The following is an 8,994-nucleotide window of genomic DNA, read 5'->3' as shown; positions in this document are numbered from 1 at the left end:
GTTAAAGGGACCTCACAAGAACAAGTCAGAAGGAGGGGAGAAAGGACCATTTTCAGCTAAGGCTAAAGGAGACATTGAGCATAGACAGCCACATGGGTAAGTGGAAACACAGCTTTCATCCTCCTAAGGAAAAAAGAAAAAGGGAAAAAGTGAGATTGATGTGGGAAAGGAAGCTCGGGGGACGTAGAAAAAGGCTCATACTTGAATGAGCATTAGGGAATGGAATTCAGCAGGTAATAGAGGAAGAACAAATAACAGAATTGATGTACAATGACCAAGGAGGAAATAGAAGGTTTGTGGCCATTTGGGTTTAATTACAAGTCTTTCTTTAGCTGCTCGCTGTGGTTAGGAGAAGCAGACAAAAGAGCTGCCTCTGAGGGCAAGAGCAGATGATGAGCAGAGCCAGAAAGAGAGCTGAAGCAGGTTAGCAAGTCTGATGGGCATGACCAGGCAAAATGAACTGTCAAGGGCTGTAACTTCCAGAAGTGGTGGGGGTAGGTTAAAAGAGTCGGGCGCTCACAAATGTCCCAGGGGGTAGATAAACCAAAGACAAAGGAAGGCCACCTCCAAAGGAAGCTGACAATATTGCCAGTTACATGATCCACAGGAATCTAGGAACCTCGAGTCCCATCCAAGGCATGGTCTACAGCCCCAGATCTATGTAAAAGTGGAGAATGTTTGTCTCCCTTGTAACATTTGGCAGTGTCTGGAGACAGAATTGCCATGTATGGTTTGGGAGAAATTATTCATAATGGGTAAGTAAAGGAAAGAGAGGAAAAGGTCAGTCCCACCCCCACTCCCACCCCAACAAGGCATGACCTCCCCCAAAGGTGAATCTTCTGAGTCCTTGGGATCTCTGAGTAGGACTGTGCCTGGCAAAGCCATGCAGCAACAACCAAGAAAGAGAATCGTGGGCATATTAAGCATTTACTCCTGTGGTCAACATTCCAGCAGCCCTTCAGCACTTACCATGGCACTCAATCTAAGAGGTTAAAAGCCTTAGCTGCCTTATCAGCAGCTCAAGAAGTCAGCTGGGCAAGATGCCACAGGCTTATAATCTCAGCACTTGAGAGAAGGAGTCAGGAGGATCACTGCAAGTTCAAGGCCCAGCTAAGATATCTATTTAAAAAAAACTTTCAAGAAGTTTTAGTGTTACAACTACTATTAATTTCTTCTTTGTTCTTTGAAGATTATGTCTCAGTGTTTGCAGAAGTAATGAGAGAATATGTCCAGCATTCCCAGAAGCCTTCATTTCAGTGTGGCCAGGAAGGGAAGTGCCAAGAATAACAGTGTGGGTGAGAGGTGACAGATGTAGCCGGCTTCAGAAGCAAGCCTCCAGAATGGCCTCCACAACAGGCGACAACCAGAAGAGTCCCTTTAAAAAAAAAATACAGAGTGCAAGCATCCTGGAAGGAGTGCAGAGATGCCTGCAATTCATTTTGAAATGCTCTGCAGCACAACAAGCATCCACGTGGGCCAGGGAAGCAAGGCTTGGTTCAAAAGGCAGAAAGGGACAACTGTGCATAACTAAGGTGGAAGCTCAGCAGTGGGTTTGCTGGGAAACTTTTCCACTTTTCCTTCACGTTTCAAATTTTGAATGAACAAAATGCAACTTAACTCTCCACTCATTCAGTGTTCAACTAAGGAGATTTTGAGGCTAAACCTCATGTGCTCAGTGATTGTATATAACCACCCTAAGAACCCACAGCCTCTGGAGTCAGCAGCTGAAGCAGCAAGAACTGAGACTTGTGGCACACAGCACGGGAGCAAGGGCACTGTCTGAGGTCTTGTCTGTCAGAATCACACGGTTCCAGAACCAAGGCATTCTCCATCAAAAGTGATTTGTACACCTGTAGAAATCTGTGAAGCCCTGGAGTGGTAAGGAGCATCGATGGTTTTGTAGATTCATACTCTAGTTTTCAATCATTCATAAATCTTAAAAGTATATTGATTGGCTAGGCATGGTGGTACACACCTTTAATCCCAGCATTGGGGAAGCAGAAGCAGGAGAATCTCTGTGAGTTCAAGGCAAGCCTGGACTACATAATGCATAAAGAGTTCCAGGATAATCAGGGATACATAAAGAGACTCAGTCCCAATACATACATATATACATACATACATACATACATACATACATACATACATAGCCTGTGATGTTCCTGGCATCGCTAGGAGTGCTAGGAATTGACTAATGATTAAGATACATCCTTATATAAATTCCAGAACAAAAAACAACAATAATAATAACAACAACCACAAAAACAAAATACCTACTGTACTGGCTAGTTTTGTGTCAACTTGACACAGCTGGAGTTATCACAGGAAAGGAGCTTCAGTTGGGGAAATGCCTCCATGAGATCCAACTGTAAGGCATTTTCTCAATTAGTGATCAAGGGGGAAAGGCCCCTTGTGGGTGGGACCATCTCTGGGCTGGTAGTCTTGGTTCTAAGAGAGCAGGCTGAGCAAGCCAGGGGAAGCAAGCCAGTAAAGAACATCCCTCCATGGCCTCTGCATCAGCTCCTGCTCCCTGACCTGCTTGAGTTCCAGTCCTGACTTCTTTCAGTGATGAACAGGAATGTGGAAATGTAAGCTGAATAAACCCTTTCCTCCCCAACTTGCTTCTTGGTCATGATGTTTGTGCAGGAATAGAAACCCTGACTAAGACACCTACGAAATAGGTTTAATGCAGAAAAATGAATGGGTAAGATAACAAGAAATACTGGTGGGAAACTATTGAGGGACTCAGTAAATGGAAAAGTCTCATGATGATGAGGTTTCAAGCAAACCAAAGCAGGAGAATATTGCTGAGAGGATCCACCTCAGGGAACCAAGCCTGGAAAGGCCCTGAGGTAGAGGAACTGGACTCTAGAACAGAGGTGCAGCTTACCACTTCTGGAGGGCTAGCTGTCCGAGAAAGGAAGGTTCTACACAAACGACCCAGAAAGACTTTGTAATCCTTAGGATCTAGGATTCCTTTTGCCTGTTTTTGTTTTGTATTGTTTTTTTTAATGCTTATTCATTTTTAAAGTTAACATACCAAGCCATGGCCCTCATTGCAATCTCTTTCATTGTATTAGTACAATGCTTTGTGTTGTTTTATCTTCTCTACTTCTTCCTGTGTCACTAGTGCTTCCTCTGCCACTAGCCTCCTGTGTCACTAGTGCTGGCCCCACCCCAATAGCCAGTATTCTAAAAAAAATATAAAATATATGCTTACTGAAGCATGGTATTAACATGTCTTCGTTTTCAGAGGCTCTGATCAGCATTTGGGTTAGCTCAGCATGCTGGTATTTTCTTGCCTCCTCATTGATCATCTTAGAAAAATAAGTAAAAACTAGTTGCCAAATATCAACTACTGGCTAAGGCTCGAGAAGCCCTTATACCTGGGACCTGTCCCATTATATCCCTTCATTATTCATTTAAGGCTTGATAGGAATCTAAGAGATGGCTCACAGGGTAAAGTGCTTATTACACAGGCATGAGGACTTGATTTCAGATTCTTAGCACCCATACATAAGCTGGGCCCAGCTGTGGCATCTATAACCATAGCCATAGGTGAATTGGGGAGTGGATAGAGACAGGTAGATCTATCATTCCTATCAGCCAGTCTATCCAAGAAAGTAAGTAAGCTACAATGTATCCCTATATCAAAAAGTAAGATGAAGAAACATAGAGGAAGATAGCCAACCTTTGATTCTAGCCTCTGTGGCTGCACACCTGGGTGTACCCACCTGCACACATACCACATGCACACCCATACACACACAATACAAACTGAGATCCTGGTAGCTGAGTCCTGGAATACAATTTTGGTGTTCAGTTCATAGGCTAAACGAGCATCTAAATCTAGCTTCATTGAACATGGTTGGGAACTTTTGAAGCTCCCCTACAATATATATCAAAGAATAGCAAAATGGAAAACATGTTACACATCTCTGTGGCAAAACCCTGTAGAGTAGCAATAGCTTGAGTCCCAAATCCACTAAGAGTCTTATTTTTACCCTTAGTCTACAATGTAGACCTTAGAAGCATCAAATGGTTGAATAGAAGATAATGGGAATACCACCAGCCTCATCCCCAGCCACTGTGATCCAGGGACATTTTTTTTTTTTTTTGGTTTTTCGAGACAGGGTTTTTCTGTATAGCCATGGCTGTCCTGGAACTCACTTTGTAGACCAGGCTGGCCTCGAACTCAGAAATCCGCCTGCCTCTGCCTCCCGAGTGCTGGGATTAAAGGCGTGCGCCACCACGCCCGGCTCCAGGGACATTTAAATGAAGTTAGTTTCCTGTGTTCACAAACTCTTATGTAATCTTTAAGACATGCCATGCGGTTTCCTCTGCCTAGAACACTCTCCCACCCACAGCTCTCTTCCTCTGGATAAATTCTGCTCATCTTTTAGGCCTTTGAGTTCCTTCCTACCCCACCTTGTACATCTATGATGCCTATACCACATTTCGGTGAAACAATTTGTTTACTTATCTGCATCCCCATTGACTATGAAGAAACAGAAGGTGACTTATGCATATCTGTGAACCCCCTTAACTCAGAACTACATCCATACTCTCTGCTACGAAATATTTGCTTATTTCTGCAATGAATGAGTGGAGCTTCCATTTGCCCCTTTAACGACTCATTAAGCATCGCTCACATCTTAGATCCTTGCAGTTCTCAACAAGTAATCTAGCTTTTTGAACAAAAAACAATTTTGGGTTTAAGAACTTGTGCCAAGCATTATGGTACACATCTATAATTTCAGAATAAGGAGGTTGAGGCAGGGGCTTTGTGAGTTCAAGGTTGGCCTGCATTACATAGAAAAACTCTGACTCCCAAAATAACTAAATCCATGACAAAAATCAAAACAAAAACCAAACAAACAAAAGCTCCCAGAATTTTTTCAGAAATCCTTAGGCCAAGAACTATAGACTTTTCAAAAACTGCAATAGATTTTTTTTTTAATCCAGAAATTCATGACTCCTATGACAGCTGGAATAAATATATTGTCTTAGTTGTCACTATTCTCCTAAGCTGGTTTGAAGGAATATGTTTTGCTTTTGGTTTTAAACAGGAACAGATTGCTCAGGACTGGGGAGGGCATGCAAATCAGAAATTCTCCCACTCTCCTGAGCCCCAGCCTTTTTGCTAACCTCCAAGCTAAAATCACCTTCTTTGTCTTCATCTAACAATAAATCATGAGCACTCCTGCATCAGTCAGTCTGGAGAGGTCAACAAAGAGGGAGGGGGATGGCTAGTTCTGTTCACAGCAGAGAGAGATAAGAAAGCTGGATTCAGGCAGTGAATATCCGAAGGAGGAGAGGGAACTGGGGTTGTCAATCATTCCTTCGGCTTCTGAGATGCACTCTGCAAATGTTGGAATCATATTCCACCCAGACCGAAGAAACAGCTGCAATCTATGCCAAAATTCCTTCATTTTCTGACCCAGTGAGAATCTGGTTTCATTGTTTTGTTTGTCTGTTTACTGGGTTCCTTTTAAGTGGCAAGCACTATACAAGTAGCTTTACCTGTGCCTTACATGAGCCCATCTCACATAAGAATCATCCGTAGAAACAGGTGAGTGCAAAGGGGCCAGGGACTTACTTAACCACAGAACTCCGAAGTAACAGAGCCTAAATCCAATTACAAGTCTCCAAGATTTAGAAAATAAGAATTTTTCCTCTGCACCTGGAAATTTGTACATTGGAATAAGCACAAGGAGTATATGTAGCCTTTTGGAGGTAGCTCAACGTATAAAAACATTCTACACAGCCTACAACATCACTACAAATAACCATTCCACAGGACGCCAATACCTAGACATCTCCAAGTACAGAAACATGTTGAGATTTTTCTGACAATATTTTAATGAAGGCTAGCTGTTGGTCTACTACACTCGTGAGGGTTCTAGCATCTAAGAGCCTTTACACACTGTTCCTTAGGCTTAAATATGCTGCTAGTGACTCTTCACCTACTGAAATGTAAATTCCTCTCATGCTTCAAGTTCCAGCTCTATATGGTCTTCTGTAACACCTTAGGTACCTAAGTTTTCCCTTAGCATTGCAATATCCAAAGTCACTTATAAGCATCTAATTTCCTACCATAGTGTGAGTTCCTAGACAAGAATGGCAGAACCATCAACTCATTTTGTCTTTCCTGTTGAAAAGCCCTGCACACAGCTGGCCCCTCATGAAGTATTTGTTGAGTTGATCTAGCAGACACAGATACCACAATTGTGAAAACAACTAACTATAAAGCAGATAAGAGTCCAGTTTAAAAGGCTCAAGATGATCTATAAGCTCTGTTAGAAAGACCTGTCGCACGGTGAAATGATAGGTGTGCAAAATTTAGGAATGAGCAGAACTTTGTCAGGGGGAGAGAGAATAAGCAAAAAGGTCTGTGAAAATCAGAAACATCCACACAAAAGCAGGGAAGTAAGAAAGAACAGGATATGCCAAAGAGGGAGTGGAGGGGAGTCCACAGATTTATTTTCTTGATGATTTTTAGGGCAAAAAAAGTCAAAAGATACATACACACACACATACACACACACACACACACACACACACACACAGAGAGAGAGAGAGAGAGACAGAGAGACAGAGACAGAGAGAGAGAGAGAGAAGAGTCACACAGATTTGAGACTGGTTTTGCTAATATGAATGTGTAGCGTACTGACTGACATATGTGCTCAGCACATACTTTAAAGGAAGGCTGTTGTCCAGAGACGTAAAAGCCTGGCATATACTTCTGAACAGGCTGCTGTCATGGGCATTTTCATGCAGTATCACTTGAGGATTTTAGGAAGAGTTGAGATTGAGTGGTTTGTGGCAAGAGAAGCCTTCCAGGTTGGGGGAGGGGGCAGCAGCGCACTTTTAGATGATAGGTCCCTTCCTACCAGACATAAGAAGGAAGTATTTCACACTAACACAGTATCTGCACACTAACATATCCTGGAGCCAATGTTTTTAAGTTACCTAATGTCCAGGGAAACAGAAGAAATCAACACTGAATAATCAATATCTCCTCCTTCGCCTAAAGAGCCCTGGAGTGGGAGTTCAACCTTGAGATGGTCTGAGATCACTCGGGGAGTTTGGGGGAAGCACTGGTGCCACGGCACAGAGGACCTTTGGAAAGAGCCTGAGATATTGTCATGTTGTAAAAAGCCCCAGGAGATTCCCATGTCAAGCTCAGAAATGGCTGTTCCAGCAAAGAGAAACTGGTGAGGTTGCCGTGACAGTGAACCTGGGATTCGGAAGATGCTGGCTGGGTCTGCACACCTGCATCTTATAAAAGGCCCCAAGTTACTCTCAAGCAGATTTGCCGTGGATAACTCTTAAGGAAAATCCTTGGGTGAGACTGGCCTCAGCTAGCTAGCTACACGGCGTGTATAAGAGAGACGGTTCACGTGTGAGAGCCACTATTCGGTAAAGGACTGTGGTTACATAACTGAGGCTTCTAATCTATTCTTATTCCCAAGGACAGCAACAAAAATATCCTTCTGAGAAGAGCCATGCACTAGGTAAGAAAGTGCAGTATGAAATGTGTTATAGGATTACAGTGTCACAGATGCTTGGCCATTAAATTGTATCACTCCTCAGGCATCGCCTACGCTCCGACAGAGCTTGCTGAACAAATGCACACGGTGGCCAAAATACTAATGGATGTGAAGGAGCCTTATCGGTGTGAAAAGAAAACCCATTTTTAAGAAAAAAGATAATTTTGTTGTTGTTGTTGTTGAGTCAGGATTTCTCTGTGTATCTCTGGCTGTCTTGGAACTCACTCTGAAGACAGGGCTGGCCATGAATTCATGGAGCTACACGTGCCTCTGCCTTCCGAGCCCAGGGATTAAAGGCATATGCTACCACTGCCTGGCTGATAAATTCTTTTAAATGAGCAAGTATGTGCAAATATGCTTCTTCATAACTGACAATTTGATTCTCCAAATCAGAAGGAGAAAATATCTTTCCAAAGTTGATAAAAATGTTTCTTTAGCAGTGCTTAGGTAATTAATAATGATGCTACGTGTTTACAGCATTCTTCAAATCTATAAATCACAAAATCGGCATTAAACTCTAATTAAGTGGAACACATATATACCTGCAATTTCCCCCTTAAAGGGTAGTGATATTCCATGATATATTCATGGGCTGGCAAATATTTGATACTTGATCAACAGAGCTTCATTAAACAATTTTTTTTTTCTTTTTTCTTTTTGCTTTTTCGAGACAGGGTTTCTCTGTGTAGCCCTGGCTGTTCTGGAACTCACTCTGTAGACCAGGCTGGCCTCGAACTCAGAAATCCACCTGCCTCTGCCTCCCAAGTGCTGGGATTAAAGGTGTGCACCACCACTGACCAGCTCCTCAACAGAGCTCCATAGTGGATAATTATTTCAGGAACTCCAGTCAGAGACCAGAGCCTCATAGAAAAGCATGCCAACCAACCCTTTGAGTGTCTTCTCTATGGCTAAGGAGAAGAGCCTGGAAAAGCCAAAGGAGACCCTGTCAAGAGTACATGGTTCTGCTAAGCAGCCTTCCTCCTGTCCAGAGACATACTGAGGGATTTGTTGTTTCACTATTTCATTTTATAATTAAAATTCTCCTGCAGCATTCACACCCAAAATGGCCAACTTCACCTGTGTCACCCAGTGGACTGCCCAGCACCGGCTAGTGGAAGAGAGCAAATGTCTGCCACTTAAGCTCGTTTGCAAAGCAGAGTCTGCAACGGGTACATTCTCCTACCAGGCAAGTTTACGGGTTTGTAATTTGTTATGAAACTCAGGAGCTGACTTGTAGAACCAGGGTGGTCGGGCTGCCTTCTGGTTTACCAACTCAAGTGAGCATCAGACTGCAAAGCAGCTGCATAGTTTCACTCTCTTGCTGAGTTTCTGTTGTTCAACAGAAGCAGCCAGGGAAGGAAAAGGTTTCTTCACCTTTCACGTCCAGGTCACAATCCTTCACTGAGGGAAGTCGGGGCAGTAACGCTGATAGGAGCTTCAA

This window comes from Mus caroli, unplaced genomic scaffold (assembly GCF_978045245.1).
Source record: "Mus caroli unplaced genomic scaffold, Mus_caroli_1 scaffold_2, whole genome shotgun sequence".
NCBI classification, from domain to species: Eukaryota; Metazoa; Chordata; class Mammalia; order Rodentia; family Muridae; genus Mus; species Mus caroli.
Note: the sequence above shows the minus strand (reverse complement) of the source record.